We start from the raw sequence: 8,196 nt of genomic DNA on the forward strand, positions 1-8,196 counted from the left end.
TTCATGTTTTCTCAGGAGTGAGGAGTTTGTTTTCTTTGAACAAGTGGCATGTGGATTTCGGAACCGTTTTTCTCTTAAATCATGCATCAAAATGTCCTTCCACGCCTCTCCTTCAGATGATCATCCAAATGAGTAATGGGATCAGAGCTTTGATGGCTGATTTTTTGTTATTTATTCTCCAAATTTCTAATTCATTCCTCTCAAAAGTTTGGCCAGTCTCTTCCTGAGCCCTGTAAAACAGGGTCTGGATCAGCTCAAACACGTTTTTAAACAGAAACTCAGAAAGAGTGGTAAATCTCAAAGATCTGCCTCACACTAAGGCGGGCCAGCAGCCTGGGCTGGGTGACCATTGGGGCCGTCCTTGTTACCCAAGGGGCTGCTGAGGGGGACCCAACTCTCTGGGCTCTGAGAGTTGTCTCAGAATCTGGGAAGGGGGAAAACGAGGGTGGCCAGGCAGACCCAGGAGAGAAGGACTGGAACCCATGGAGAGGCCTGGAGGCTGGGCAGAGCAAAAGCCACCTAGTCTCCCTCAGGCCCCCAAATAGCTCTTCCTAAAGAGCTGAGCATAAGTGCCTCGCTGCCCAGGCCACATCTACACACAGACACCGTCCTTTGTGTGTGTGGACTTGTGGCAGACGGCCTGGAACCCCGTTCCAGGTAGACCCAGGGACAGAGACCACACAGGCCGGTGACCAGGTGGCACCAACCCAGCCAAAGCAGGAATTCAGAGGAGTGGACTCCCATGACCTCCAGGGTGGCTTGGATCCTCTGCTGACCTTCACGGCACAGAGACTGACACAAGAACTACCAAAGGGACCGAGGCGTCCTGCAGACCCTCGGTTCTAGGAGAACCCAGTGGTGTGGCCCGCTGCAGCACTGAGGTCCAGACCAGCCACAGGACATGGCGCTGAAGAAATGCCAGCGGAGGCAAAGCCGCCCAGGGGAAGTGTTCACTTATTGTGACTCATAGTCACAATGACTACACCTGCCCCCGTGTCCCCGTGGGGAGAACGAGGAGGGATTAGCAGGTACCACCTGAAGACCAAGAGCTAAGTAGTCATGCAGACAGGGGACAGAGATACTCACAAATGTGCTGCCCGCCAGCCTCCTGGTATATTTCTGGTCAAAAACCCAAGGTGACCTGTCCTCTCTGAGGGCAGAGCCTGGGCTCAGCACTAACCCAGGAGTGGAACTAACCACCCTGGTCATCACCCGAGTGCCAGCTTGGCCTAGCCCTGCTATCCAAGGTTGAATAATCTGAAGGAAAGTCCAACTTGACCTGGTAGCTAACAAAGTCTCCCCCCACCCACCGCCACCCTCTCTTCCTTGTTTCTGTCCTGGATCCAAGACTCTGGGATCCAAGGCTCTTCTTATTCTCTGTGAATCTTTGAGCCCAAGCCCCTCCATCAATCCCATGACCCAATTCGAGGGAGAAACCCAAAATGGCCCCAGACACATAATACACAATTAATGTCATTGCCCAGAGACATCCCCAGGGGTGGCAGGGAACACCACAGAAGGAAAGCAAATCCAAACAAAAAGGCTTCTGCAAGAGGCCAGGAGCTGAAGTAAATCATAATGAACCGATAATTTTGTTTGGGAAAACAAAGAGTCATGTAACGCCTGGCTTTTAAAAGAAAGTTATTGAATGCTTTCAGCCAGCTTGAACAAAAGTGCGTGGTGGATTAAAAGCCGTGACCGCAGCTGCAGGTGGATCTGGAGTTCAGACATCTGATTCTGGTTACCAGCCCTGGCCGGGCCGGCAGGCCCAATGTCAGACGTAACCGTTCTTGCTTAATGCTTTTTTCCAAAGCTCATTTAATTCATTGCTGGGGTTGTGTTTCATGTTTAGTTTGTCTGGGTTTCTTTGTTCTTAAGAAAACAACCACCCAATACTAGCAGGCCAAGCATTCTTAAGAGACATGAAATCATAGAATGTGAACTCAGGGAGGTGGCTGGGAAATCCAGATTTCAGTCCCTCTGCTTTTCAGAAAAAAGCAGCCATGTACCAGAGATGGAAGCAAATAGTCCCTTGGGTCACAGAGAGGACTCCAAAAGAAGGAGTGGGGGGGGGGGGGGGCTGGTGAAGAACCCATTACAGGATTCACGTAAAAAATGCCTCCTGATTCCCTACCCCCAGAAGTTAGCAACAATGGCACCCACTATTTGGGATTTGTTTCTTCTATTTGTAAAGCTCTGTGAGTTGGAGTCTCCGTTACATTCACAATCTGCCTCCTCTGTGTCAGGTCCACATGTTAGAGTAGGAAACCAAGACTTAGGAACAGTCCTCAGACAGGCCCAAGGTCCCACAGCTCAGGCCTCCGGGCAGGTTAACTGAATCATTTTCAGTTTTGAGAGCAGAGTGGTCACTGCTGTGAATCACAACTGTCCCAGTCCAACCAGGGGACTGGTCACCTCACCTTCAAACCCGAGCCCATGCTAGGCCCATCTAGCCACAAGCTCCCAGTCCCACCTTCAAGTGCATTTGCTTATACACTTCAGGGAACGTTCGTGGTTCTCTGTGCCGAGTGAACCCTGAGTCGGGCGGGGTGGGCATGAGTGTCCAGAATCAGCTTGAGGGGCCATTTAAACTGAGGACTTGGGCCTGAGTGCACAGGCAGGACTCCTGGGTCCTGCTGCTGACCCAGGGTTCCTCACCCTGTTCTGGAAGACTCCCACATGCTTTCCCCACCCCACACCCCAGAGGAGGAGACCATAAACATGGTTTTAATAGACTGGTGACATTGGGGGAAAAAAATCATGGGGCCAGGGGAGGAAAGAGGCTCCTACCCAGATCAGGCCCCCAGGCAAATTCCAGCAGGTGGTGTCAGGTGAGTTTTGGGACAGCAGGGCCACTGGCTGACACTTGGGGAAAATGGGAAGAGCCTAAGGCCTCTGTCTGTCCAAAGAACACGTGGTCTTTGTCCCCCAAGAGGAAGGAAGCCCCAGCCTGTCTTCGAGAGCTGACTGGATAAGATCACAGCCTGCATGGTCCCGTCTGGCCTCCCAATTCCGCTTTTAGAAATCTTTGTTACACACACCCCCTCCTTGGTCATGTGAGCAATTTGCACATGAAGTGTGCCTGCAGTTCTGCTCTTCTCTCCCTGTGTCACCAGATCAGCCATCCAGTTTGAGCTGCACAGTCCAGCCTATTTTGCGTACCCTTTCCCTGGACCTCAGGTGACGGCAAGGGCACAAGTGCCCTGTGCTGAGCGTTTCCCAGCTTGGGGTCAGACTCGCACGCTGGGGCAGAGACAGAGGCCCCTCCCCTACCAGGAGTACAGTAGGCAGATCACCATGGCAACCCCACCGGGACCCAAGGTAGACACACTGAGGGCACAGTTAGGAATTAAATGTGGTCAGGAACGCTGGAGAGGGGGTGCATCTCAGCTAGACTTGAGCGCACATAGAGGGGTCTGGAAAGGCTCCCTGTGCGGGGAAGCATGGCGAAGAGCTCGGTGGCCCTCCATCCTGCAGGCGTGAGGGTTCACAGTCTGGCTGGCAGTGCACCCATTCTCAGTGTCGGGAGGGCACGTCCACCCTCCCCCCCACACACACACACACACACTGCAGATGGGGCTTCCGGGGAGCTGGGCGGGTCCCTTCTGAATCTCTGAGGGAGTCCCGTTGCCCAGGAGGGGGCTGAGTCTTCGGTACACCATAGTCACAGCTTAGCCTAAACCATTCAGAGACCATGGCAGGCCCTGACTTGTAGCATCCAGGGACTGTCACCCAGCAACAGTCCAAGTTAGACGGGAGACTGGCGCTAGACGGTGCCGAGGAAGATCTGGACGAGGAGTAGCGGCCACAGTGTGAAGGCAGCATCCTAGCCGGCCCTCCTCGGGGTTGCCCTTGGGTTGGCAAGGGGAAACTGGTGTGAGGGTCACAATGGAGAGACCTCATAGCTTCATTCAAGGTCCATTCCGGTTTGATTTAGGACATGCAGCTCCTAAGAACCAGCTGCTTTGACTCAGGACTGGATGCTGGACTTAGGTTGGGATCCATCTGCAACAACGCATTCCAAGACCTTGAACTTGAAGAGTCAAGTTACACGCCCAGCGTCCCTTTCTCTGCAGGACAATGAATGCCTGGGTCAGAGAGAGAGAGAGACAAGGCGGGCAGAAAAGACAGCAAAGCAGTCAGGTTTTAAGACCTAATCCCTTCCCTGGAGAGCGGGGCCCAGGAAGGCAGGCGAGGGTCTGGACGTGTTCGCCACAGCTGGCGCTGGGAAGTGCTAAAGGGGACACCTGTAAGTTACAAGCGGCAGGTTAAAGAGCACCTGAGGACTCTGTGGGCTAATGAAGGGGAATACCTGCACGGAGCTTGCAGTGATTATTAGTAGCTGCACGTTTGCTTTGAATCCAGGGCTTTGCATTTCTTTTAGCCCTAAATCTACCTCCAGGAAAAACATTTATCAGGATGGATGCCATTTTCACGTAAATCAAAATAATGACATTTGTGTCGGAAGCCCAGGTGAGTATCTGTCCTCTCTGGGATACTTGTTGCCTGGAGCAGGTGTGCCTTCTAGACACAGCCAGGTCCCTCTGTCTAGAGTTCCCCTGAGGCACTCATTAGAACACAGGATCCTGAGTTGGCCAAGCCAGACCTGGGGTGGCACTGGAATGGCATTTTCTACAGTTCCTCAGATGAATCTACTGGACATTCACATTGGAAAATGGGGCTGATTTCATGATGAAATCAGATTTCATCATCCAGGAGCCTGCAGCCCATGGAAGAGCATCCTATCTGAAAGGCTGATTGCTTTGCTATTTTTCTGCCCCTAATGCCTCTCTCTCTAACCCAGGCATTCATTGTCTTGCAAAGAAAGGAACACGGGGTTCCTGCTGGGGACCCAGCATTTCAAGGGACACCACCTCTCCCAGGGTCACCTAGGCACTGCTTTGGCCTCTTTAAATGACAGAAACATCCCAGTTACCAACGATGGTTTGGCACCAAAACCAAAGTAAACCCACAGCCACAATGACCACAATGTCGCCGTGAGCACAGCCGACCCCACGGCCTCCGTGCTAGGGAGTAAGCAAGTTTACAGGCTCTTGAAATAAAATCAAGCAGCATTATAGTACAGTTATAATCTCAAAACTTTATTTCATAAATGGGAATTTGGCCTCCACCAGCGATACTCCCCCAGCCATCCATCCGTCTACCTTGGAGCAGCCACTGCAGATGGTCCTGTGGCCAACTTTTTGAGCAGTCAGCTCCTTGATCTTTCCTCCTGTTCCCGCACACCCATGCCTCAGGCTGTTGTGGGCTATGCGTCCATAGCCTTGGCCATGAGCCAGCCATGGTATCACTTTCAGAGACTTCAAGACATCTAGGTCCTCCACCACCCAACCCAGCAAACCCAGGAAGCTTTCACAGATCCACATTTGCAGATCCCATGCAGGAAGATCAGAAAGGCAAAAAATTAAAGAAACTTCTTGGTAATGTTTCTACCTGTTGCAGAACTTCTCTGCCAATGCATGGTCAAGGTGACCTGTCAAGGGACTCTACAGCTTGGCCAGGTCCAGTCCAGGGAACATAGGCACACCTTGGTGCAGGAAGCCATACTGAGTGAGGAACATGGATAAGAAGAGACTCTTGGGCCTTCTAAGAGCATGGAGGAGTACCTCACCTGCTGCCTATTCATCTTGGTACCTTGGTGATGGAAGGTGCCCCGTGGCAGGAGGGTTACAGGATGGCTGCATGCACTGTAGGACCCCAGGAGGCTACAGAAGGGATCCCACCCTCTGCCTGATCCCAGGCTCTGGGTGCAGATTTGGCCAGGTGACATCCGGGGCCAGCGGATGAGGAGGGGCTTGCATAGGTTCAGGTTTCAGGCTCCACCCCTTAGGGAATTGCTGGCATTTTGACAAATCTCACTTGGAGTGTTACTGCATCCCCTCCCCAGAGCCTTTCCTGGGCCACCTGAAGGGGGATGTTTTCAGGAAGATGGGAGGGCACCCAGCGGTCTCAGCCAAACTACATTACAGGAACCAGGGATGTGCTTAGTGGCCGAGTACATCCCAGGCTTTCAGGAAAATGAAGCAACTCAACTGAGAGACTTTGGAGGCACCTTCTTACAAATAAATTAGGATGACAGGTGCAGAAGGATGCCCCCAGGCTCTGAAGTCCCTCTATAGTGGTTTGAGCGTGGATGAGCCCCTCTGAGACTCAAGTGGGACTATGACTGCAAACACAATGGCACCAGGAGGCGGGTCCTGGATGATTAGGGCCTTTGGAGGGATTTGTGCCTTTCTGGCAGGAGTTGGTTGTCATAAAGCGAGACCCCTGCGTGATCCCTGCTTGGCTTCACTCTGAGGCCATGTTATGGTGCAGCACAGGGCCCTTCCCAGCTGTGGTCGCCATCTTGGATTTCCAGTCTCCAGAATTATGAGCCCAAATAAGCCTCTATTCTTCAGAAATCACCCAGTCGCTGGTATTCTGTTAAAACAACAGGAAGCAGACTAAGACACCATCTCAGTATAGACTGGCCCCTTTAAGAAAGGACCTCCTGCCATTACAGTTTGGCTTATCCCACAGTATAAATTCAGAAGCCATCCAAGGCACAGAGAGCGGCGGGGAAACACCCACTGCTTCCTGGCGACTCTGTGACCCTGAGGTAAGCACAACCTTTCATCCTATGACCCCTGTACCCACCTGGGGCCTGGGGAGTCTGGGCCTTAACCACACACTTCCTCAGCCTCCCCGGCTGTCAGCAGGGACACAGAGTGTCTGCTCTTCTTGTCTGGATCAAGGTATGCATGAAGGTGGTAATCAGGGCTCCTAGGACCCGTCTACAGCTTGACCCTGCCCCGCCCACAGAGGGCAGAGATCCGGAGGGCACCTGTGCACCTGCCGGCTCCACTCCCAAGTAGCAAGTGCTCGGCAGCCCCGTAGCAGGGCCAGCTGCAGTGTCCTGTCTGTGAGAGGGACCCACTCTCCTGGGCTCACTGCAGCCCCTCGGGCTCCCACCTCTTCCAGCAGGGCCCTGTTAGGAGCCAGGCACGCCCACTGCACTGCCACAGGTTTCACCAGCCCCACCGGGCCTTCCCGGGGAGGCCTGGACTCTCCGCCTGCCCCCATAGCTCCTTTCCACAAATTCCATTATCGGAAACTGACAAATGGTAACTTCAAGAAAATGGCAGGATTAAAGTGGTCGAATGGCCAGTAGGTTCCTTTTTTCCTGTCTGACAGCACAGTGGAAGCTCCATCCAGCAGCGGGCTCTGGAGATGAGGAGGCGCGTTCCTCTTACCCTGGACCCCTGGGAGGAGACCCCGGTCTACCTTCTGGCCTTAGTAATTAGGGTGGACTGAAAATACCTCAATCTTGAGTTTTGAGCAGGGAGGTCCCTGCCTGCAGACCCGTTTCCAGGATGATCTCACGAGACCCAGAGATGGAGCTGCCCTTGGCCGCCCTCTGCCATTACTTGGAATGTGGGTGCATTTTCTGAATCTCTCTGTCCCTTGGTCCGCCTCTCATTTATTCCTTTCTCCACAAAAGGATTTGTCAAAACACGTGCCCCGTTAACTGGGGAGTCTGGTTAGCTGTTACACAAGAGAAGCCAGGGGACACCAAGGTTGCCTGCAGCTCCAGAGCTGGGCCCCCTGGGTGCTTGGAGGGACCTGGCCCTGCCAACTTCATGACCTCCGACTGCTGCCCCCACAGCTGCGAAAGAATAACTTCCTTTTGTTTTAAGCCCCCCACTTGGAGGTCATTTTTTATGGCAGCCCTAGGAAGTGAAGAGAGGGGCCATCAACTCGTTTTGATGAAAACCAGCCAACTTGCTTGGTGCCTTTCTTCTTTGGGGAGTTGTTGGGAACGGAGTGGACCCACCACAAGGACAGAGCCCCGTGTGAAATGACCTAAAGCCCTCCATTTGGCCAGACTTCTGCAGAGAGGTGAGGCTTCTTAGCCAGGAGATCTGAGGGAAGGGAAGATGGCTGGAAGCCACTGGAGCCCAGGGGTCACCAGAGCTCCATTGACCAAGCAGAGTCCACACCCAAGGATGGCCGAGCTGGAGCAGTGTCAACCCCACTTGAAGCCACCACTTCTGGGGCACCATGGGAGGTCTTAATTCGGCTTCGAGTTGAGGAAGGAGGTCAGTGAAAAGGGATGGGAAATATTCTGTTTTCACTGACCTCTGGCTGCATGTTAGCATTTTTCCCACTGGGAACCCAGGCAGAAAGAACAGGGCC

The sequence above is a fragment of the Spermophilus citellus genome, assembly GCF_964194105.1.
Source record: "Spermophilus citellus genome assembly, chromosome: 7".
In the NCBI taxonomy this organism is placed as follows: domain Eukaryota; kingdom Metazoa; phylum Chordata; class Mammalia; order Rodentia; family Sciuridae; genus Spermophilus; species Spermophilus citellus.